Raw genomic sequence first — 26,731 nt, 5'->3', positions numbered from 1 at the left:
CGACCACAGAAGTCGAGTACAAGACTGAAAGTATTTAATATAATACCGAGATTTGTGTAAAGCAGATTAAGGTTATTGGGGAAAATTTAAACTGAGTCAGATTGTCCTGGAGATTGGAGTTCACAACAAGTTTATCTAGGGAAAAATATAGGTAAATGTTTTTGTTTTATTAGTGGGTATTAGATTAATTCTAAAAAGTAGGGAGGATACACCACATATTTCATTTTTTTTTTAACATCCCATAAATATAGTTGAAAAAATACTTTGGAAGTACCATTATAACCGGTCAATGTATAGGTTAAGGAAGTAACTTGGCGGGAAAATTTTTGTTTTTATTTGTTTCTTTTGTGCTCACCAAGCTTCATTGCTCTCTCTAACCAGTGTTTGAGTGTGCTGTATGGTGAGTACATGTGTTTAATTTGAAAGACAAAGAATGAGTGTGGTCTTGGTTTTGTTGAAAAGGTTCAATGGATTTTTGTTTTTAATTTAAATGGTGTGTCCACTAAATACAAAATATTTGTTTGTAGGACAGTGAAACTGAGCTACAAGAAAGTGGATTGTTTGTTTGTTTTTGATTATAGAGGGTAAAATAAGGTGCATTTAGCATACTGTATTATACCTTTTTTTTTAAGGATAAACCCTACCAATAGTTTGTGGTAGATTAGTTTTTTTTTTAAACTGAATTGGGTGTGGCGGATATTGGTGTAAACACAGCTGTGTTAACCTTTCTATTGTCTACCTAGAGGGTTACCTATTGTTCCTTGTGTGCGGATCTCAGCACTTTTGTTTTTGGGTATAGACATTATTCAGTGAAGATACTTGTGTTATTCTAATGTTTGTGTCTCTACTCTTGTGCCTATTCTAGACTACTGTATCAGAAGTCTGTTCTGTGGTGTATTATTGTATTATCACTGAACTTGTACATCATGGAGAAATTGATCGCCAGGATTGCTAAAGTAAAAAATAGCGCTGAAATAATAAGAGCAATGGAGGAATCTAAACGCCCATGGCACCAGGCACAAGAGTATGTAAATGTAAAACTTACAGAGAAAAAATACAGCAAACATGAGGGTAAAACTGCACTAATTTTTGCGGCTTTTTGTTTAGTTAACAATTACACACCATTATTGTTGCAAAGCATATCTCTCAAGGAAGATCTAGTAATAGCCAAAAGTAATATCAGTACTCTAATGCCCCGTACACACGATCAGACTTTCCAACGTAAAATGTGCAATCGGAGCTTGTTGTCGGAAATTCCGACCGTGTGTAGGCTCCATCGGACAGTTTTCATCGGAATTTCTGTCGCACAAAATTTGAGATCTGGTTCTCAAATTTTCCGACAAAAAAATCCATTCGCGCAAATTCCGATCGTGTGTACACAATTCCGACGTACAAAGTGCCACGCATGCTCAGAATAAATTACGTGACGGAAGCGATCGGTTTGGTAAAATGGAGCTAGCACATTCGTCACGCTGCAAATTTTAAAATATTTTAATGCAGCGCATTCTCTTCTTCTTTATAATGCTGAATGAACTTGTTTTGCTGCTCATATTTACACAGAGTTCTCACAAATTGATTTCTTTATTATTTCTTGTGATTTCAGGAATATAATTTTTTTTATTTTTGTCATTTCTCCAGAAGAATTTTTTTTGTTTTTTATAGTGAATATTTTTTTTTGTTTTTTTTTTAAATCAAGATATCCTGTTTTATTATTTTTTTTGGTGATCTCCCTAATTTTTTTGGTGGGTTTTGTGTGTCAAGTTACCACAACACCATTATTATGTTGTATTTTTTAACCTCAAGGAGGTTGGTTGGTGTCCCTTGTTAATTAGACTCTGTATTTTTGAAATGTACCTGCCTACTCACAAACAAACTGTCCTTTTTGAAGTAAAACACATAGGCAAGTATTTGTGAAAAATAAATATCCCTTTATTAGGGGTCATAGCCAAAAACAGAGGAAGGCAACGCTGTAGAAACTGCTGAAATTGGCAAAGCCTTTGTACCCCAGGGCACACATCAATTATTTGCCAGCCAAAATTGGTGGCCTGAGGAGTCCATATAATAGTGAGCACAATCCGGTCCCAGACTACAAGAGATCAGGAACAGCAGTAGATGACATATATGTCCCCAGGCTGTGGTCATACCACAGCCTGCGTCTTTTGTCAGACCAGACTGAACCCAGGCCATCACTTTCTTGCCTTCCTTCCACTCTTCCTTCCAGGCTTACATCCAGGCTGTGGCTGAGGTGTTGGAGGTGTGGCAGGAGGAGGAGGATGGTCCAACTCACACAGGTGGGTTTTTTTGATGATTTCGCCCCTCAAACCCTTATTTAGTGTGGGGTACATGATTTCCTCACACAAGAGGTGTTGGCCCACCTCCATTTCCTGCAGTTTGCATGCAGCTATGGAGGCAAAGGCCTCTTGAAGCATGGGGGTGGTTCTGAGGGCCGCAGAAGCCTCCCCAATCAGCCTGAGCACTGACTCCTCCATGTTCCTCCCCTTCCTGGGCCTTTTTGGTGGAAGGCGGAGGGGAGGGACCTGTGAGTCTGTCAGGCTACTGGGCCCAGCCACCTCCTGGCTGCCACTAACCCCTGCCACCTTCTGGCTGCCACTAACCCCTGCCACCTCCTGGCTGCCACATTCCCCAGCCTCCTCCTGGCTGCCACATTCCACGCCCTCCTCTTGGCTGAGGCTTTCCTGTGTATGAAAAAGGGACATAGTTTTAGTTTTTTGTTCATCAATCACACACAATTTTCAGCTCATGACTGTTGCAAATTGAATGTTAACAAATAGAAAAGACTATCATTCTGACCCCAGCATTTTTCATTTTTTTCACAATCATTTTTGGCCACTACAGTCTATTGATATGTAAAACACTTTATTAAAGTGGAGTTCCACACAAAAATGGAACTTCTGCTTTTCGGAACCCCCGACCCACTTCGGTGTCACATTTGGCACCTTTCAGGGGGGAGAGGGGTGCAAATACCTGTATAACACAGGTATTTACACCCACTTCCGGGCATAGACTCCCGCGGGAGCTACGCCCCTTCCCGTCCCATCCCCACTTTCTGTTGGGAGACACATGGGTCCCAGAGAGAGCAGGGACCATTTGGATTGCACATCGCGACTCGCTCATGTGCAGTAGGGAACCAGGAAGTGAAGCCACAAGGCTTCTCTTCCTGATTCCCTCACTGAAGATGGCAGTGGCAGCATCCAAAGACCGAGGGACGGTGTGGCCTCGGGTGCTGACATCGCGGGTGTCCTGGACAGGTAAGTGTCCTTATTTTAAAAGTTAGCAGCTGCACTATTTGTAGCTGCTGACTTTAAAAAAAAAATTGGGGGGGAGCCTCCGCTTTAAATCAGCAATTAGTGATCAATAATAACATCTAGTTAACATCATTATTTTTTTGACAAGAAATATGTTGAACAATGCTATACCTGGCTCAAGCTGGGCTCCTCCACTTCTTCCTGGCTGGAAGGCCCAGGTTGGAAGCCTCAGCTGAGGTGGAAGGAAGCGTGTAAGGTAGGGTGGAAGGAAGAGTGGAGAGTGATGGCCTGACTTCAGTCTGGTCTGACAGAAAATTCAGTCGCTCATAGTACCACAGGCTGGGTACATAAATGTCATCTGCTGCTGCTCCTGATCTCTGGGAATCCTGGACCTTCTTGCGTTTCCTAAGAAATGTGCTCCTCAGGCCACCTAGTTTTGTTTTTAAATAGGGGATGTTTGCCGTGGGGACGTGTGGCTTCACCAACTCCATCAGTTTCTCCATCCCTGCCTGCCTCTTTATTTTGTTATTATATTGTGGATGTTTCACCTGCCACTGACAGGGCAGCTCCCTGTACTTATCTATGAAGATTGGGAGAAAGCTGTGGTCTTTGAACCCATCTATTTTCTCTGCAAGACACAACACAAGACAAACCCTAATGTCAGGCTAAACTCTCCTAATCTTGACCCAATATAGGCCTCAATCTATAAGTAGTATAGGGCCAGTGATGCACCAAGCTAAAATTGTACATTCATTAGAACGATCGTTGCTTCCGTTACTTCGTCCTCCGCTCACAGATCGTACGTATGACGCACGCGTGTTACGCTTTATATACACTGTGCATGTGTAAAAATCTGCCTGCCCCTGATGTTCTTTCTAGTCTATTCCCCACCCCTTGTCTTTCGGCGCAGTGGGGAGAGAGAGCACATGGCGGAGACACAGAAGGTGCATGATAATCTCGGCAACGAGGACGATGAAAGCCCGGAGCCATGAATGTCCCGATCCTGGAGGAGATTGAAGGCCTCAAATATGGCCTTTGTGGAGATGGTGGACATCTTGAAGAGGGACGACTATGACGGGAAGTATGAACTGTACCTAAACCCAAATGTGAGAAAGGCCAAGATCATGAAAAAAGTTGTGAAGAGTCTGCAGAAGAATTTCGGGGTACAGCGATCCAAAGATCAACTGAGGAAACGATGGTCAGGCCTCAAATTGAGGGAGCATGATCAGTACAGAAGAATCAAGAGAGTGCTTCTAAAAAGTGAGTAGTTGTCGTGTGTTCCTATTATTATTATTACTTGCATGCTGCTCCATGTGCTTTTCTTTACTGTTGTACAGTTTAAAATGGCAACTTTTATGGTCATGGGCACATTAATTGGTCGTAGGAAACATTGTTCGTTCGTCCACTAAAATACAATGTTTTGGGCACATGCAGGTTAACTACATTTGTTCAGGCCTATTTGTATTAAAAGAAGTTTGTTGTCTAGATAGGTTTGTAACTAGAATGAAATGCAAGCTTGATTCAGTGTAAAGGAGAGGTTACTCAGCAGCTGTTTACACATCTGGACGCAGGAGCACTAGTGTGGGTCACCAGAACAAACTTTTTAAGGTGTCCCACACAGGTGCTCCAGTGGATACTTGGGGTGTCTCCATGTGTGAAACTTGTCCAAAAAAGGGAAGTATTCCAGCATTGGAAAGGAACTAAAAATGTCTTCAACTTGGAACTCTGCCAAAACAGACAATTGTACGACACTTCCAAGCAATGTTTCATATTCCTATTTCTGCCCTCCAATATCTGTGTGCTAAGTATACCTATTTTTTATTCACATAGGGGAGAAAAGACTCGGGACATCAGAGGACTCCAGGGACCCCCCACCTCCAAAAGAAGGGGAAGTCACCAAAAATCAAGCAGAGGAGGAGGAGGGAGACGCTTTGGAAGTGGGCGAAATTGTCACCACAACAGGTGAGTGTCTGAGACCACAGCTTCAGGTAATAGATGAATGCCTGCATATTTATAATACATGGTGTGTTTTTTGTTTTTTTTTAGGTGATGTGGATGTTGTGGAAGAAGAATGTCATTTCACAAGTGAAAGTGCCCAGATCCTCATCGGGGAGATAATGGGGTGCAATCGCGAATTAGAAAATCTTAAGCAAAACATCAATGATGTTCAACAAAAAATAAAGAACATGATGTTTTAGGGAGAATCTAAACCACTAAAGTGTCTGACAGGAAGGAGTTGCACTCCCTATACGCCCATTGATCCCCCATGATGGGTGCTAGCACATGTTGACATTCGGCATGGGATCAGGAGGGAAATCCCCATTTTGACTCTCAATTTGTGTGCATCTTCAAAATTTGGCTTTTACAGGGGTGACATCACCCCATATAATGGAGGCAACATCAACACAGTTTGGGGATACTAATGTCTGATATTGCCTTCAATTTATCAAAGTTGAACTTTGTAAGTTCCTGAGTTGTGTATGTTATGCTTTGAAACATATCTGTTTAACCAAAAAAGGCTATTTCTTATTAATGTGACAAAAAATAACGTTATACAACAAAGATGTTGGTTTGTTCAAAAACCCTTTTATAAACACACATGTGAGTGTGCTTTGAGTAAAAAGTTTTAGACCCAACAATGTGTGGCTTCTTATTTCAATGCTCAAAAGCATTATTTGGAGTAAGTTGGTGTTTACAGTGACAATGGGGGTTATTTACTAAAGGCAAATCCACTTTGCACTACAAGTGCACTGTCAGTGCAGTTTCGAGTGCACTCATAGTGCAAAGTGAATTTTCCTTTAGTAACTAGCACCCACAGTGCTTTATAATTTCCAACAATCACGCCATTTTCGTGATTCCCAAAAATTACTTTATGGTGCTTACAAATATGAATATTTTTAGCATTAATGCATTGCATAAATTAACAAAAAAAACAAGGTGTGTGTGTAGCAAACCCACAACATAATAGTTAGCTGAAGAAGAGATTGTCACGTCATGTATCAAAGAAATTACGTTTGCACTATTGAAGAAAATGGCCAAAAAAAAAGCCAATTGGAGAACCTAGGAGACAGCTAAAAGAAACACAAGCAGTAAATCAAATGAAATATTACTTCAGATTCTAAAAAATATTTATTGAAAAAAAGTCTCAGACATTTGCTGGCATATCAATGGCCCCCCTACCCGCAAAGTATTCCAGATATTTTTGTCTCACTTCGCGGGCGCTTTGGGGGGCAAGCCAGGATGGCCAGCTTCAACTGCCGTCAGGGTTGAAGTATCAGGAAAGCCAGCCTCAGTCCCAACTGAAGCCACATAGTTTGTTGCATCTTTTCAAAGAAAAATGTGCAGAATGCAGCAGGCAAGCACAATATGGTTCAGTTTATATTCCGCCATGTGGATTGGTGTCAGCAATAGGCGGAACTGGCTGGCCATTATCCCTAAAGCGTTTTCCACCACTCTTCTGGCTCTGGCCAGCCGGTAATTAAAAACCCTCTGGTCCAGGGTGAGGGTCCTCATGGGAAATGGCCTCATCAGATGTTCACAAAGCCCAAATGCTTCATCAGCAACAAAGACAAACAGGAGTCCTTCCATGTTCCCTTCCGGAGGTAGCAATCCCAAGTCACCACTCTGGAGACGCTTGTAGAACTCCGTCTGGGTGATGACTCCACCATCCGACATCTGGCCATTCTTCCCCATGTCCCCAAAGAAGAACTCATATGTCGCCGACACCACCGCCAACATCACAAAACTATTAAAGCCCTTATAGTTATAATAGTATTGGGGGGGTGGAATTATGTGGATGTGTTTCCCATCAATTGCCCCTCCACAGTTGGGAAAGTCCCAAGGATCGGCAAAGTGGGATGCCACAGTCTGCCATTCCTGTGGCGTTGAAGGAAACTGTGGAGTCAAACAAGAAAAAAAAAAGTAATTTTGCACATAAACATTGCAAGCAGATTAGACACAAACATTCTTGGCCAACATCGGTATAACATTTATTTGAAGGAGTATTTAAAGACAAAAGTATAAGGTCCAATTATCAGATTCCTCCCCCCCTCTGATGGCCCATTGTAAAAATTTGAGGGAGGGGGGTGTTTTGGACAGGTAACCCTCTCCACTTCATTGAGAGCTGAATGCATACATAATGTGTGTTACTTTGGCCAGCCCCTCCTTACTTACACTGTTGGCAGCCCACTGGACAGGTAAGAAGTGTCATAATACAAAAATAAAAATACACACTGTACAAATTGAAGCACATTTTTACATTCTGCAATTAACTATCAAGATAATAGGAGAACAAAACTTTAAACAGTTCCATTTGAAAGTATTCAGGCAGGCCCTTTCACTACTTTGGTGAATTAATCCATAAATATGATTACAAAAGAGGTAGGTATAGTGTGTATGGGTTTTGCAAAGTCAGCAGATAGAGGATTGGTATCGTTTGACTTAACGGTTGGGGGGAGAGAGGGTTACAAATTATTTTGTGACCCCCAAAAAAGCCTCTGGCACTCTGCATGAATTTAAGCACACAAATAACATTTGGACACATTTTATGGGTGTTTAGGGTAAAGCACTACTATGGAGCTGCCAAAATACATTGTTAAGTGACTAGGCTAGGTGTGTATGGGCCCAGGATAGCATGCTGGGGAGGTTAGTGAAGGAAAATATGCATGAAGGACAAAAAAGGAAGTTTAAAAAAATTCAAGCATGCTTGAGGTCAAAGGGGACATTCACAGCATATTACAATCATGGTAATTAGGGAATGATGAAAGAAATACAATACATTAGCAAACATTAAATACATAGAATGTGACATTAAAGGATAAAACTTATCCTAATGTAGTCCTTCTGCAGGACCTGAATGATGGCAGAACAGGTCTCTGGAATAATGATCCCCAGAGCCTGGGGGGAGATGCCAGTCGAGAACTTGATGTCCTGCAGACTTCTCCAGTTTGAGTATTTCTAGATGCAACAGGAAATTATCTCCGTCTGGAGTATGTGTTAGTTTCAACAACTCATTGAAAGGTGGGAGCTCTTTTTAAAGTGCCCCTATATCTCATACGAAGACGGAAAAAGTTGTTAATCAGGTTTTAGCCATGGAAAATTCTCAGCCTAAAACCACACCAGTTGTTAAAAGATGCTTTAATACTTTACAAAAGATAAAGTGCTTTACTTGTGGTTTATTCGGCCGCATTTCACAGTTTTGTTTGTCTTCTGGTGAAAAGATATTAAAACCGAATCAATATACAACAAAGAGGTGTGAAGCTGGTCCCCAGGCCGTTACTGTATGCTGTATCCAATTGGAATCACCAGGGAAGGCTGTCCCAGAAGCAAGGGACCAGATTCACCTTATGGACTTTAGTGCTGTTATTATTGGACTGTTGAGAACAAGGATCCTCATGTTTTTTTTTCCTTCTTGTTTTGTTTTGGTGCTGTCTCTTATGATTTTGATTATGGACTTATGACATCCAGAACAAGTAATGACTACCGATACTGGGATCCAGAAATGTGGACTGTAGAGATGAAGAGTTTAAAAGTTTTTTTTTATCCCTAAGAGTTTTTTTTTGTTTCAGAAGGCAAAGCCAAAAGTTCCAAATATTAAGAGAGATTACACCTAAGCCATTATTTGAGGTGTGGCCGAGTCTCATATTCTCAACTGGCCACAACGGCCATCTGTTGCTTTATGAGTTTATGTGAAATCTCCATTAATAGCTGTAAGATATTGTAATTAGGAATATATATCATTTGACTTGTATCTATGCAGGCCGGAAGATAGTATCTTCACACATATCTGTGAGAAGACCAGACAAGACGGGGCCCAGGCTTTTGTGTACAAACAATGGGATTCAAACCTCATTGTTTTACACATACTCACTTCAAAGGATCCTATGCTGGGAAAATTCAAGTCTATCTCTGGCTCACAAGGATTTGCATTAAAGGGGGCTGACTTAGACAAAGTATAGGAAAGCTAATCAATCAGAAGTCACGCTATGCCAACCAATGAGGCATCAGCCTGTATTGATATACACAGACTAGATGGGAGGAAACTTTCTCTTTATGATAGAGCAGCTATCAGAATGGAACTTTGGTGAAATGGGTAATTATGGGAAAGGTTTGCCTTTACTTGTAACTGAATATGTTTATAGATTAATGTCTTAAGGAATATACTCTGTATTCTTTCATGTAATTCTCTTATTTTAAACTAATATTTTCTTCATTGGTGTAGACTATCAGGGATGGACTGGCCATCGGGACTACCGGGAGTTTCCCGGTGGGCTGAATGGCTCAGTGGGCCGGTTTCAGCTGCTGCCTATTGTGTCTACGATTTACCCATCAATCACCGACAGCTGGCGCCTGACGGGTAGATCGAGATGCATGCAGAGTAGCGCAGGCAGCCTCTGTAGTAAGTTCTCTCTCATGTCACGCTGCTGCTGCTCCCCCCGGCGGCCCCTCCTCCTCCTCTCTTCTCGTCCATCCCCATTTGCTTGTGACATCATCTGGGATGGATGAGAAGAGAGGAGGAGGAGGGGCCGTGGGGGGAGCAGCAGCAGCGTGACATGAGAGAGAACTTACTACAGAGGCTTCCTGCGCTACTCTGCATGTGAAAAAAACAAGTAAATGCTGTGCCCTGATGTGCCCTGATTGTACCCCATGTGCCCTGAATGTGCCCTGATGTGCCTGATGTGCCCTGAATGTGCCCTGATGTGCCCTGAATGTGCCCTGATGTACCACATGTGCCTCATGTGCCCTGATATACCCCATGTGCCTGATGTGCCCTGAATGTGCCCCATGTGCCTGATGTGCACTGAATGTGCCCTGATGTGCCCTGATGTACTCCATGTGCCTGATGTGCCCTGATATACCCCACATGCCTGATGTGCCCTGATGTACCCCATGTCCCTGATGTGCCCTGATGTACTCCATGTGCCTGATGTGCCCGGAATGTGCCCCATGTGCCCTGATGTTCCCTGAATGTACCCTGATGTGCCCTGATGTACCCCATGTGCCTGATGTGCCCTGAATGTGCCCCTAATGTGCCCTGATGTGCCCTGATGTACCCCATGTGCCTGATGTGCCCTGATGTACCCCATGTATCTGATGTGCCCTGAATGTGCCCTGATGTTCCCTGAATGTTCCCTGATGTGCCCTGAATGTGTCCTGATGTGCCCTGATGTACCCCATGTGCCCTGATGTGCCCTGAATGTGCCCTGATGTGCCCTGCATGTGCCCTGAATAAGCCCCATGTGCCCTGATGTGCCCGAATGTACCCTGATGTGCCCCATGTGCCCTGAATGTGCCCTCATGTGCCCCATGTACCCTGATGTGCTGTACCCTGATGTGCTGTGTTCTGTTGCCCCGATGTGCGCTGTGCCCGATGTGCAATGTACCCTGATGTGCTGTGCCCTGATGTGCTGTACCCTGATGTGCTTGTACCCTGATGTGCGCTGTGCCCTGATGTGCATTGTGCCCTGATGTGCTGTGCCATGGGCTGGTCTGGATAAAGTCCAGGGCCACATTTTTGTCCTAGTCCAGCCCTGTAGACCAGTGTTTCTCAACTCCAGTCCTCAAGGCGCCCCAACAGGTCATGTTTTCAGGATTTCCCTCAGATGAATCGGCTGTGGTAATTACTAAGGAAGTGAAACTGATCAAATCACCTGTGCAAGATAATGGAAATCCTGAAAACATGACCTGTTGGGGCGCCTTGAGGACTGGAGTTGAGAAACACTGCTGTAGACTATAGGTAGATGGTTGTGTATAGATAGACTTTCAACTACTTACCAATAAATGTTGTTATTGTGTTAAAGCTTTCACTCTTGGTCAAAGAACTCATTTAACCCACATCATATTTTTGAGATATTAAATATAATAAACGGGTAACACATGTATGCACAACCCCAACTCCAAAAAAGTTGGGATGCTGTGTAAAATCTACATAAAAGCAGAATGCACTGCTATTGAAATCTAATAAACCCACCCTTTAGAGAGATTTCCTATCACCTACTGTCAAATGTCACTGCATTCATTCATTCATTCATTCATTTAAGGTGACAATGATTTTACCAGTCGGGATGTGAGAGAAAACTGAGATCCAGCTTGTATGGTATGGTTTGGTATAGTATGCTATGATATGGTACGACCATGGTATGGCTTAGTATTAGAAACTCTGTATGTAGCCCTAACTGTGCACTGTCTGTTCTGTAGGACTATGTATAGAATTGCTAACAGGTTATGGGCCGAGGCAAAGCCAAGACACCTACTTAGACCCCCAGAGAAAAGTTGAGAGTCCAAGCATAGACAGCTACAGCAGAGAGGTGCAAGATGCAACAACAGAAAGAAGACTGCAACAGAATAGAGGAAAAATGGCCAGTAAAACAGCTGCAACAAAGCTTCCATTTGCAAATCTGACAAACTAGAACTATCAGTTTTGGAAATTAAACAGCTGCAACAAAGTTTCCATTTGCAAATCTGACAAACCAGAACTACCAGTTTTGGAAATTCAATATGAAAATGCTGCTAAGAGAAGGTATGTGGAAATAAAATGTAAAAGTCATGCCAGAACATCCTTCAGATGAGTGGATAGAGAAAGACCAGAAAGCTCAGTGCACATGCTTTCTTTATATAGTAGATAATCACATCATATATACAGTATCTCATAAAAGTGAGTACACCCCTCACATTTTTGTAAATATTTTATTATATCTTTTCATGTGACAACACTGAAGAAATGACACTTTGCTACAATGTAAAGTAGTGAGTATACAGCTTGTATAACAGTGTAAATTTGCTGTCCCCTCAAAATAACTCAACACACAGTCATTAATGTCTAAACCACTGGCAACAAAAGTCAAAGTCAAAATGTCCAAATTGGGCCCAATGTGTCAATATTTGATGTGGCCACCATTATTTTCCAGCACTGCCTTAACCCTCTTGGGCATGGAGTTCACTAGAGCTTCACAGGTTGCCACTGGAGTCCTCTTCCATTCCTTCATGATGACATCACAGAGCTGGTGGATGTTAGAGACCTTGTGCTCCTCCACCTTCTGTTTGAGGATGCCCCACAGATGCTCAATAGGTTTTAGGTCTGGAGACATGCTTGACCAGTCCATCACCTTTACCCTCAGCTTCTTTAGCAAAGCAATGGTCTTCTTGGAGGTGTGTTTGGGATCGTCATCATGTTTGGAATACTGCCCTGCAGCACACTCTCTGAAGGGAGGGTATCATGCTCTGCTGCAGTACATGTTGGCATTTATGGTTCCCTCAATGAACTGTAGCTCCCCAGTGCCGGCAGCACTCATACAGCCCCAGACCATGACACTCCCACCACCATGCTTGACTGTAGGCAAGTCACACTTGTCTTTGTACTCCTCACCTGGTTGCTGCCACACATGCTTGACACCATCTGAACCAAATAAGTTTATCTTGGTCTCATCAGACCACAGGACATGGTTCCAGTAATCCATGTCCTTAGTCTGCTTGTCTTCAGCAAACCTTTTTCTGGGCTTTCTTGTGCATCATCCTTAAAGAAGCTTCCTTCTGGGATGACAGACCAATTTGATGCAGGGTGCGTATGGTCTGAGCACTGACAGGCTGACCCCCCACCCCTTCAACCTCTGCAGTAATGCTGGCAGCATTCATACGTCTATTTCCCAAAGACATTCTCTGGATATAATGCTGAGCATGTACACTCAACTTTTTTGATCGACCATGGCGAGGCCCGTTCTGAGTGGAACCTGTCCTGTTAAACCGCTGTATGGTCTTGGCCACCATGCTGCAGCTCAGTTTCCGGATCTTGGCAATCTTCTTATAGCCTAGGCCATCTTTATGTAGAGCAACAATTCTTTTTTTCAGATCCTCAGAGAGTTCTTTTCCATGAGGCGCCTTGTTGAACTTTCGGTGACCAGTATGAGACAGTGAGAGCAATAACACCACATTTAACATACCTGCTCCCCATTCACACCTGAGACCTTGTAACACTAACAAGTCACATGACACCGGGGAGGAAAAATGGCTAATGGGGCCCAATTTGGACATTTTCACTTAGGGGTGTACTCAATTTTGTTGCCAGCGGTTTAGACATTAATGGCTGTGTGTTGAGTTATTTTGAGGGGACAGCAAATTCGTTCCCTTTATTTATAGTACTCTGCATAGTCAAAACAATAGAGCTTGGTAGTTTCACAATCAGCCAATCAAGCACAGGCAAATAGGAGGAGTTATACAAATCTCAACCAATAAACAATGACTAGGGGAGTGTATGGGCTTATCTGAGCAAGGGCAGTGTGTATGATTTCCTGTCCCCTGTCCCTGTAAGCCATGCTCTTCAGCTAGACAAAGAAAGCCACATGGCTTGCCTTGGAAATCATGAATGCTGTCCCTGACCAAAACACATGCAAAGACTCCTGTTTTTACCATTGGCGTGAATCCTTATTCTGCATTGTTCATAGAACAACACCTACCTGGATTATTTTACCGTTCCTGCTGATGGGAGATTATCTGCAAGGACACGCCACAGCCTCTTTATGTGCTAAACAGACACATAGAGAGACAAGAGCGTACATCCCCCCATAACCAATAATGTCTTTGCAGAGTGAACACATCCCCTCCAGACGATCATCTGTGCATTGCACAGGAGCCCTTTGCTGGCAGACATATCCCCACTCTGCAAACACTTCGTTTCATCTTACAGGAAGCTTTTCACTACCAATGGGTCTTACACCGGCGTCAGTCTGCACCTGTGGAATAGACAACTGTAAAGCCTGCTAACGTTTTCAATTTATCCAAGCGAGAAATGAAAGACGCAGAAGTCACACTCTCACAAAAGGACTTAATTGTTGTCCAATTAACCATTTTGATTACTTCAACACTATTTTGGACGTTAACAAATTTGTTCATTCCCTAACTTTGAGGAAACACTATTTTGGAGTGTCAGAATCCCCACATGATGCAACAGCCAACGGTGAGTCATTTCCTTCTCCCTCTCCTCCTCCTTCTCCATGTTTGTTCATTGACATGTGTGCATTGAATGATTTAACAGAACTAGCCTCTGAATCCGATCCTTGCCACACCGAACCTAGATTTTCATCATGTATACCGTTTAAACTGAAATCAGATTTCTAACCAGTAGCTTCACGTGGCAAGGATATGGATTTATTTCAGAGATTAATCGAGAGGGATTTGACTCACCTTGCCTGACACAGGACACAGGTCATGCAGGATAATCTCATTGGAGATAAGAAAACAGGGTTAAAAATTCCTAAAGATGATGACAGTATAGTCATATTAGTCTTTAGAAATGCAGACGGGGGGTTCAGTCGTCATTATGGATAGCGAAGCTTATAGGATTGAGTCCATTTGCCAGTTATCCGCCCCCGCAATATACATACGTCTTAAAGGCGACCCCGCACAATCAATTACCAAAGAATTATCATCACTATTGGATAGAGGAGTCACAGTCAGCATTTTTTCAAAAAAGGAAAGAGACATGTTCATCCCAGAACATCCCATCAAACCTATTTTCTATTTTTTACCTAAAGTTCATAAAGGATGTAGTCCCCTGACAGGCAGACCAATTGTAGCCGGTATAGGTTCACTTAATGAATGTTTAGGCCAATGGATTGATCATCAGTTACAACCCTTAGTGGTTGCACTACCAGATTACTTGAGGGACGCTAAACATCTCCTAATTAAACTTAGGGATTTCAAGTGGGATGATGGATATAAATGGGTGACATGCAATGTTAATAGTCTCTATTCATGCATCCCCCACTCCTTGAGACTAAGAGCAGTGTCATTTTTCCTGTCTAATTACAGTGCTTATTGTTTATCTTATTAGGATTTCATTTTACAGTGTTTAGAATAACTTCTCACGCACAATTACTTCATGTTTGACGGTGACTATTCCCTAAAAGTTGTGGAGCCTCAATGGGAGCTAAGTTCTCCCCCTCCCTTGCCAATCTCTATATGGGATGGTGGGAGAGGTCCCACATCTTTTCATGTGGTAGTCCCCGTCGTACTGATACCCTCTTTTACTGTCGCTATATAGATGACCTGCTATTTATAGCCTCTGATAGGGCTGGTAGTTTGGATGATTGGTTGTCATACTTGAATGACAATGATCTAAATCTAAAATTTACTGGCGACAGAAGTTCTACGTCCATCAACTATTCAGATGTTCATTTAGAAGGAAAAAATGGCAAAGTGACATCAAAGATTTTTAGGAAACCTATAACAGGCAACACACTTTTACGCACTGATTCCAGTCACCCAAAACATACCCTAAGAGGAATCCCTGTAGGACAATTTTTGAGAATAAAGAGGATTTGTAGTGAGGACAAGGATTATAGACATGAAGCGGAGGTCATGTTTAGACGTTTCAAAGATAGGGGTTATCATAGCACAATTCTGCATAGAGCTATGAATATTGCTGCATATACCCCACAAGGACATCTACTGAAAGATAAAACAAGCAATAGAAAAAGAAATTGATCCCTGTTTTTTCTACCCCCTATAGTAGTGAGTACATGAAGATAAAAAATATTGTTTTGAAATATCTACCAATCTTATCCAATGACCCTATTTACGCTGACATTTTGTCTAAAAGAATGAAAACCATATCATGCAGAGCCCCCACATTGGGTAGGACTTTGTCACCTAGCCTATATACATATAAGTAAGCTCCCACGGCAAAATTGGTTACAATTTAAAGGCACCTTTTGTTGTGGATCAAATGGGTGTCTATGCTGTAAACATGTTCTAAAGGGAGATTCTATACAAGCAATGGCCTCAGACAAATTCTCAAGAATTACATCTTTTATAAATTGCAACACTAAATATTTGATATACATTATCACATGTAAGTCATGTCACATACAGTACATAGGTCAAACGACACGCAGGTTGTGTGATCAGTTTCAAGACCATCTATATGACACACATAAAGACCACAACACCAACCTGGCCAGACACTGAAATAATATACATCAAAAAGATGTTTCCAGTTTTGCCATCCAAGGTGTAGAAAAATAGTGTTGCCTATCAGAGGAGATAAATTCAGGGTCTTGTGCAAACTTGAGGTTTATTGGATCTTTTTCTTTAATACTAGGATACCAGCGGGCATGAATTTTGAGTGGGATGTCACTCACTTTATGAGTGACGACATTCATGTTCATCCCCAATTGTATTTTATTTAATTTTTCATTCCCTCTTTCCCCCTTTTGCTCATAGTGACATCAGCCTTTTTGACAACAACAAAAAGCCTAAAAGCATGCAATCATTTGCTTAAAAAGTAGCAACGGTCATTTTCTTCTCACAATCCACCTTGTGCGCATGCTAGTGCCCTTTTTAAGCGTATCTGGCAAACCATGCACACAAAGGAGTATATGTATATGTATATATATACACGCATACATGCGTGTGTATGTGTCTACACAGAATCCATGCAAAATACACCTTTTACGCTGACACCTCTTTTCTCTCTTCACCAAGCCTGTAATTTTCTTCTTTCTTTTTTCTTTTTCCATGTTTTCATATATACATACACATGTGTTCCCCCTTATGCAACTATTTAAACTAGCATGCTGAAACCTAAAAAAGACATGCAAAAAGGCAGCTTTATGGGAGGAACATAGTTACATAGTAGGTGAGGTCGAAAAAAGACACATGTCTATCAAGTCCAATCTATGAGTGTGATTATATGTCAGTATTATGCTCCGTACACGCGAACGGAAATTCGGCCCGCAAAAGACCAATGAGAGTTTTTCATCGGAAAATGCGACCGTGTGTATGCTCCATCTGCCTTTTGCTGGTGGAATTACAGCTAGCAAAAGATTGAGAGCATGCTCTCAAATTTGCGGTCGGGAAAAGCTCCTATCTGAAAATGCGATCGTCTGTGGCAATTCCGACACGCAAAATCCCTACGTATGCTCGGAAACAATTCGACGCATGCTCGGAGGCATTGAACTTAATTTTCTTGGCTTGTTGTAGTGTTATACGTCACCGCGTTCTTGGTGGTCGTATGTATGGCCAACTTGAGCGGAAAAAGATAAGAAATCCGCTCGTGTGTATGTGGCATTACATTGTATATCCCTGTATGTTGTGGTCATTCAGGTGCTTATCTAAAAGTTTCTTGAAACTATCAATGCCCCCTGCTGAGACCACCGCCTGTGGAAGAGAATTCTACATTCTTGCAGCAGCTCTTACAGTAAAGAACCCTGTACATAGTTTAAATTGAACATCATTATTATATATATATATATATATATATATATATATATATATATATATATATATATATATATATATATATATATATATATATATATATATATGGGGCTAGTAAGTGTTCTATATCTTTTTTGCTGGAAGGATTTATTTTCTCTTAGCTTTAACACAACAAAATAAAGTTTTTTTTGACATATATGGAATACTGCATTCAATTATACATATTCATGTATTTAATCTTTTGGTGTTGATGCCAATTTTTGCAGATGTCCTCATAAGCATACTTTTTTCCTTCAGCAATAGTGAAACTATATACATATGTTAATGTATGTGTTCTGTTTTATGTTCTTTTCTTTTCTTTTTGTCTTTTGATGTTTTACTTCCTATCCATGTTTTTAGAGGTATAGAAATGTCATTAGCATATATATAAAAAAATATGAAACATGTTAGCTGTTGATTCCATCTCTTACTGTATGGCTTTTAACCAATAAAGAAATTATCGTTGGAGTGCGGCCATCTGGATTGAATTTCTTTTTACATGTCAGTCTGCCCCAACTCGCTCTTTAGGGCCGGTCGCAGCAGAACTAACACTGGGAGACACTGTGACAATACATATTGAATACATCTTAATAAAATTTCCACAACAGTGAGAGAGGCTTCAGGGGCATGGTTAAATAAAACAATGTTAGGATGTCCCCCAGTACATCCCTCCAAGGTTAGTCTGTCCCCCAGTATAATCCTTCCCCCTCCTCCCAGGTCAAAAGGTTCCCCTGTATAATCCACCCAAAGGTCAGTCTGTCCCCCAGTATAATCCTCTCCCCCAGGCCAATCTGTTCCCCAGTATAATCCCCCCAAGTTCAGGCTGTCCCCCCAGTACAACACTGAAGAAATGGCTGCACTCCAAGATTCATCAAAATTCTTGTTTAATAAACGAACATCCCAAGTGTTACAAACAGTTCAAATGGTAGACACGTTTCACACACTAACAGGTGCGCTTATTCATTACCCCCAGTCCCCCCAGTACAATCCTCCCAGGGCAGTCGGTCCCCCAGTATAATCCTTCTCCCTCCCCCCACGTCAATCTGTCTCCCAGTATAATCCCCCCTGGCAGAGGAGTAGCTTAAAGCTCGTGGGCCCTGATGCAGAAGTTGACCGCCCCCCCCCCTCGCTACCACCCGCCACTTCCACCAAGCACCAATATTTTTCCGTTAAGTGCCATGATACTCCAAGTGGCTAAAGAGTTATTTCAGAGATTTATTTACATATTGAGAGGGTAATTCAAAAGATTTTAAAGGGGCCATGATTAAGCCCTGTTGGTTAGGGCGAAACATGTCAGGGGGCGTGACCCGAAGAGTGGCATTGACTGAGGTTTTTATATGTATACATCCATACTAGGACTGGCTAAGGTGAGTGGCAGTTTCTTGCTTAAAATATGAGCCTGACTGAGATTACAATGACCACGGCCAGAAATGCTAGGGCAGTGTTTTTCAAAGTGATAAATTATGGAGACATGGATGGATTGATGTGTTTGCTTTAAATATTAAAAGTAAATTAAATAGTGTTTTTAGTTTGTGGAGCTCAGATGCCATGTACTTATGCTTTAAAAAAGAACTTCAATAAAACCAGCAACTATTGGGACAATGAACACCTGGGTCAGGACTATGTAATGCACAACATAATGTATAGAGTGCAGGGGTCAGGAGTAAGTAACATACAAAACATCTGTGGTCCCTGATGTTAGGGAGATCTGGAATAAAAGGAAACTCTAATGTAGGGGGTCTCTGAACACCAGAGCCTCCCCCCTCTTACACAACAATTCCTGTTCCCCCTTAAATTAAGGTCTGCATCATTTCCCCCTTACATCACAGTCTACAGTGTTCCCCTTTTATATCAGGATCCACAAGAGTTCTCCCTTGCACTGTAAATGGGAATTTTGCAAACTCTGATGTTGTAATGGGGAACTCTGATTTAAAGCGGGAGTAAAGGCATTTCAAACAAAAAACAAAAACAAGCCCTGCAAAGTAAAGGCATAATGTGCTAGTGTGCGCTGCATACTAGCACTTTATGAAAGACTTACCTTAGAACGAAGACCTCCAGTGGCACGCTATCAACACTACAGACGCTTCCATCTTCACTCTGTCTTCCTTCCCGCTTTGGGGACTCCGGCCGTCTGACTGGATGAGCCGCGATGACATGCACCGGAGTCTCTGCATTGGCACACAGCTCACAGTGATGTCACCCGCTGCTGCTCAATCAGTGCAAGTTTAGGAGATATTCATTTAAAAAAAAAAGTCTACTACCACTTCAGACTGCATTCACGCTGAGCGTTTTGTCACCTGGAGCAAAACGCCTGAAAAACGCTTTAAGCTCAAAAAAGAACATGAGCTTCTTTGGGGCAGATTACAGGCACTTTTCTGCTTTTTTTTACATTGGTGACCTATACAAAAATGCGGAAGAAAACGTGCATCTGAAACGCTCAGGTGTAAATACAGCCTAAGGGGGAAAGCTGGATTCTCTGATGGGGGGGGGACTCAGGTGACCACAGACCACTATCCACGGAGTGAATATACTAAAGGGGGGTCACTGATATAAGGCTTGATTTGATATCAGTGACCCCCTTACTTTTGTGTAATCACTTCCCCCCCTTACATAAGCGATCTGACCCCCCCTCCCCCCACAGACTGTGTGACCTCTTGGCTGGAGCTGTTGTGTCACTCACACTGACCTCTGTAATTTCTCGCCAGGTACAGGGCACTGAGGGTAAGCTTTGCCTTTGCCTCTTCCAACTCTGAGCCCCAGGGCAGCACTCCTTGCATTTAAGAAAAGGTGCCAAACACCATGACATCACTATGCCTACCCCAGCCCGCCTTGAGCCCACCCTGAACCCAAACACCACTTTGCTGCTTTTGGAACTGCACATGTGTAGTTGCAAGCTGACCTGTGGCCATATTTTGTTTATGGGCAGTGGCTGCCATTCCCAGACATTTAGCCTGGTTTCACACTGGTGCGTGCAGAACACTGCATGTGATTCGCACAGTAATCGCAACGCATTCTTGTGTACATCACATGCAATGTCTGTGAGGTGCGATATGAGTCATACATTTTGTATGGCTCAAAACACATCCACACAAAAAAGGCGCAGGACCCTTTTTTTCCCTGCACCTGAATCGCATCGCGTGGGTGTTCATGTTTCCTATAATTAATCTTGTCTTTACTGGCCAGAGCAGATATAATCTCATCAACTGTAAAAAAGATTTAAACACTGGTTTAGGAGCTGGGGTTAACCATTGTATGTTAAAGGATAAGTTCACTTTTTATAACATGTTACATGTTACACCCATATTTGGGGTGTAACATGTAACATATTATGAATGCACTGGCCCCCGCACCTCCCCGGTCCCCACTGTGCCTAGCTAGCGGGGGTTCGTCTCCACATGCTAGCTGTCAAAATGTTTTTAAAAACGTGGCCATGCAGGCCTCTGCCCACCTGACCACTTCACTCATTCACAGCACTCTGTCAATGGAAAACTACAAGGTCCGGCAGCCTTTGCAGCTATCGGCTTGTAGTTTTCAATGAACTACCACGACAGTGTGAGAGCTGTGGTAGTTGATCCGTTCTTCCTGTCAGCATGTATCAGCTTTCTCGTACCGGGGACGAGCAAGCCTATACACTGACGGGTCTGCAGGAGAACTGCATGGCATCAACGATCTGCTGATCGCTGGTGCAATGCTTTCCAGGTTCCTGCAACAAAAAATAACAAATGCACATTTTTTTACCTGCAAAAAAATGTGCATTTATTCTTTTTTTTTTTTTTTTTAAAGGTGAACTTATCCTTTAAGAAGCAAGAAAAAATATACTACGCAAAACACCACTAGCATGCTCCACTGGGTTCATACAGCAGCATACGCCCATTTACAGCCATTGTGATCGTAGTGGCGCTGGTTATCATACTATTTTTCTATTTTTCTATTTTTCTATTTTTCTATTGTATGTTTATGAGAACTGGACTCAGCCAGTCCTGCGGCATTCTATTGGGACAGATCTTCTTGTAAATTCTTGTAGGCAGTCATAACAACTTCTTCTCGGAAACATCTTACATTTTACTGAAAAAGTGGAAATACACTTTAAATGCTGCATTTTTGGCTCCATCTGAAATGGTGGCGGTAGATTAGCCATTTCACCAGGGATCCAGCAGAATGGGCACCCAATATCAGTTCCTCTTTTGAATACCCAAATATTGGGGTCCTTGCACAGGTACCTGAGTGTAAAGGGGCCAGTATCTTATTTTTAAAGGGGGTTTTCATACCCTTGACCACAAAACCCCAGTGGAAGATAATCTTGTTCTCATCAACATGAGAACAAAGTTGCTTTGCCAGTGGGGTCCCCTGCTGGAAAGGTACCCACCTATGCTGAGGGCATGTGACCTGGTATGGTTCAGGAGAGGGGGGGTGCATGCTCGCCCCCCCTTTTTCCTGGCCTGCAATGGATAAGGTTCTGCATTTTTTGTTTTTTTGTGGGGGTTTCCAAGGGTCAGTTACATGATATGAAGGGTCAGTTACATGATGTTGGGGATACCAGCACAGGAGTGGCATTGCTGGAGCACAGGCTACCTCCCCTAGCTGCCAGGGGAGAAACTACTCCAGTAAGGATGGGGGCAAATTTACAGCCAAGGATGGACAGATACTGATGGTAGGGGACAGTTAGGGTGATTTGTCACAAAGACAATGATCATCAAACAGTATGATGTTCACTTGGTGTTATTTATTCACCACTGGGTTTTTTATGTTTTGCTAAATAAACAAATGAAGACTGAAAATTTTGAATAAAAACAAAACTTTTTCATAGTTCGTTATAAAATATTGAAAACAGGTCATTTTTCTTTTTCACTTATGTGAGCTGATAAGGCAGCACTGATGGGCACTGATGGGCACTGATGAGGCAGCAGTGATGGGCATTGACAGGCACTGATAGGCTGCAATGATATACACTGATGAGGAGGCTATGGTGGGCACTGATGAGGAGGCACTGGTAGGTCTGCACGAATGGGCACTTATAGCCGGCACTGATTGACACTAATAGATGGCACTGATGGGCACTGGTATGCAGCACTGATAGGTGACACTGATGAGGAGGCACGGATGGGCACTGATTGGCAACACTCATGGGCACTTATTGGCAGCACTGGCGGGCACTGTTGGGACTGCACTGATAATTAGTGTACATGTCCCTTTTAGAGAATCCGGTTATCGGCTATCTTTTCCTCTCCTCATGCTGTTAGCATGAGGAAAGTAATGCCGATAACTGGCTTTCCATTTACATCCATGATTGGACACAGCTGATCACATGGTCTTTACCTCAATCTGTGAGTGTCCTCCAGATACTGTGATCAAATGACAGGCTTCCAGAACTAGTCGTCCACGCTGTAGTCGTCATTCGGCTATAGCGTGGTCGGCAAGCGGTTAAAGTACGGTATTCTTTCATTACCTGGGAAAGTGGATTCATAGCAGTAAAACACTGATTTTTTGTATCTATTTTATTACTGTTATAATTAACAGTATATCATAAAATCCAATCATAATAATAACAATAATATTAATAACAATAGTTATTATTATTATTATACCTATTGTTATTTTTATTATTTAATACTAGATTGATGCTGGTCTACATGTACAGAATATGAATACTGGGGTGACTCCTTCTCCCCGCTGAGTGCTCCCATAACAAGCTGCTTGCTCTGAGGGCATTCATGTGGGCTTGCTCCCAAGCCAGCTCAGTGTGTCCATAGACACACAAAGCATGGCTCCGACCCACCCCCTGCTCCCTCCTCACTGGCTGTCATTTACAGCAGCAGAAGCCAATGGCTCCCACTGCTGTGTCTGAGCCAATGAGGAGGGAGAGAGCCGCTGCTCTTGGGCACAGCATTGGATTGTGACCAGGCTCAGGTAAGTATAAGGGGGGTCTAAGAGGGAGCTGTATACTGAAGGTTTTTCACCTTTATGCAGAGAATGCATTAAGATAAAAAACCTTCAGGCTTTAGAACCACTTTAATTAATTGCCCTTAACATCTTTTGCTTTAAATAGATTTAATTATGTCCCTTCTTAACAACAATTTGTTTTGTGCATTCTGTCTCATAGCAAAAGCTTTATCTCAAGAGCATTTAAATATTTTATAAATTCTCTTATACTATTGCTGATCTTTCTTATGATGAATGGTGCTGAGCGGAGAAAATAGTATTTTCACAATATGAATCTTAACTATAATAATTACGTTTTCTTAACAATGATTATTACTTTTTCTGTATAAAGTTAATTTATAAGAATCAATATTATTTAATAAATATTATTATTCTTTTCAACTGTATAAATCCTATTTATAATAATTCATATTATTGAATACTTTATATTTCTTTTTACTATATATTTATCTTATATATAAAATTTCTAAGTGCTCCTATTTTCATGGACATTAGGATTTGAAGCTCTTGTCATTCACATGTTTCTCAGACTGAGGGAAAAACTGAAAAGGTTTGAGGTTTTTCTTAGTGCTGTTTTACTTTTTGTTTGCCCATTGAGAATTTTTGTTGTCCAAACATTTACCAATAACTCCTCTTCAAAAGAGCAAAGCTGTTTAAACTTAAAAGGTGCACTAAATTGTAATTTCATATATTAAAATGCATATAAACCATACATTATTTGTAATACGTTTGGCACCGTGCCTCACTAAATATAATTTTATAAGCATTTTATTTTTGTGAATTTGTTACAAAGTTTTCTACCCAACCATCCTGTCGGAAATAGTGGGCTAACTGGGTTAATTGCTTGTTTTGGCAGAGGTCTCCAAACTTTCTAAGCAAAGGGCCAGTTTACTGTCCTTTAGGCTTTGGGAGGGGTGCTGGGGCGCGGACTGTGACCAGTGGGATTAGAAAATGCCCCGGCATCAGTGCCCCATCATTGGTTTTAATGAGAGTAATAGTGGCCCATTGTTGATATCTGAGGAGAATAGTACCCCCTTGATGGTGTCAGTAGGATGAATGTTGCCCCATTGATGGTGTCAGTAGGGGGACTGGTACCACATTGATAGTGTTAATAGGGGGGATGGTACCCCATCGATGGTGTCAGTAGGGTGAATAGTGCACCATCATTGGTGTTAGTTGGTGGAATAGTACCCCAAGGGCCAGATAAAGGCAAGCAAAGGGCCACATCGGGCCCCTGGGCCGCAGTTTGGAGACCACTGAGCTAAAGGATCAAAAAATAAAATTTATTTACCCTATACTCTGCTCCTTCCTGCAGCTAGGCCAGTCACCACATCCTTTTCACCCCTGCGCTCTCTGGCTCTCCACTGCCTGAGCATGGGGAGCACCATCTCCCTAAACAAAAGAAGCATTGCAAGTAAAAATTTTCTGGTTGCCAAGAATTGGGCTTTACGCAAGCAAGTTGTGTACAGTGTAGCTTTTTAATTCCTCTGTTTCTGTTTTCTTTCTCTTGCTTTTACATTTCACATAGCTGCTGTTAATTTCTTTCAAATGAAACATAAACTGGCTGCCGAGTTAAAAATACTTTTAACTGCTTTTGCAGCTCTGCCTCTTTTCTTCACCTTTTGACTGAAAACCAGATTGTATCAAGAGACAATAATGTTGGAAAGAATTAAAAATTATATACAGTATCTCACACAATTTAGTACACCCCTCACATTTTTGCAACTATTTTATTATATCTTTTCATGTGACAACACTGAAGAAATAACACTTTGCTACAATGTAAAGTAGTGAGTGTACAGCTTGTATAACAGTGTAAATTTGCTGTCCCCTCAAAATAACTCAACACACAGCCATTAATGTCTAAACCGCTGGCAAGAAAAGTGAGTACACCCCTAAGTGAAAATGTCCAAATTGGGCCCAAGCAGCCATTTTCCCTCCACGGTGTCATATGACTTGTTAGTGTTACAAGATCTCAGGTGTGAATGGGGAGCGGGTGTGATAAATTTGGTGTTAACGCTCTCACTCTCTCATACTGGTCACTGGAAGTTCAACATGGCACCTCATGGCAAAGAACTCCCTGAAGATCTGAAAAAAAGAATTGTTGCTCTACATAAAGATGGCGTAGGCTATAAGAAGATTGCCAAGACCCTGAAACTGAGCTGAAGCACGGTGGTCAAGATCATACAGTGGTTTAACAGGACAGGTTCCTCTCAGAACAGACCTTGCCATGGTCAACCAAAGAAGTTGGGTGCATGTGCTCAGCATCATATCCAGAATTTGTCTTTGGGAAATAGACGTATGAGTACTACCAGCATTGCTGCAGAGGTTGAAGGGGTGGGGGGTCAGCCTGTCAGTGCTCAGACCATATGCCGCACACTGCTTTAAATTGGTCTGCATGGCTGTCGTCCCAGAGAGAAGCCTCTTCTAAAGATGATGCTCAAGAAAGCCTGAAAACAGTTTGCTGAAGATAAGCAGACTAAGGACACGGATTACTGGAACCATGTCTTATGGTCTGATGAGACCAAGATAAACTTTTTTGGTTCAGATGGTGTCTAGCATGTGTGGCGGCAACCAGGTGAGGAGTACAAAGACAAGTATGTCTTGCCTACAGTCAAGCATGGCAGTGGGAGTGTCATGGTCTGGGGCTGCATGAGTACTGCCGGTACTGGAGAGCTACAGTTCATTGAGGGAACCATTAATGCCAACATGTACTCTGACATACTGAAGCAGAGCATGATCCCTACCCTTCAGAGACAGGGCCTCAAGGCAGTATTCCAACGTGATAATGACCCCAAGCACACCTCCAGGATGACCACTGACTTGCTAAAGAAGCTGAGGGTAGAGATGATGGACTGGCCAGGCATGTCTCCAGACCTAAACCCTATTGAGCATCTGTGGGGCATCCTCAAATGGAAGGTGGAAGAGTGCAAGGTCTCTAACATCCACCAGCTCTGTGATGTTGTCATGGAGATGTGGAAGAGGACTTCAGTGGCAACCTGTGAACCTCTGATGAGCTCCATGCCCAAGAGGGTTAAGGCAGTGCTGGAAAATAATGGTGGCCACACAAAATATTGACACTTTGGGCCCAATTTGGACATTTCACTTTGTACTCACTTTTGTTGCCAGCAGTTTAGACATTAATGGCTGTGTTTTGAGTTATTTTGAGGGGACAGCAAATTTAAACTGTTATACAAGCTGTACACTCACTACTTTACATTCTAGCAAAGTGTCATTTCTTCAGTGTTGTCACACGAAAAGATATAATAAAATAT

This window comes from Aquarana catesbeiana, linkage group LG04, assembly GCF_042186555.1.
Source record: "Aquarana catesbeiana isolate 2022-GZ linkage group LG04, ASM4218655v1, whole genome shotgun sequence".
Taxonomy (NCBI): domain Eukaryota; kingdom Metazoa; phylum Chordata; class Amphibia; order Anura; family Ranidae; genus Aquarana; species Aquarana catesbeiana.
The sequence above is the reverse complement of the archived record's forward strand: the minus strand, read 5'-3'. Positions refer to the sequence as shown.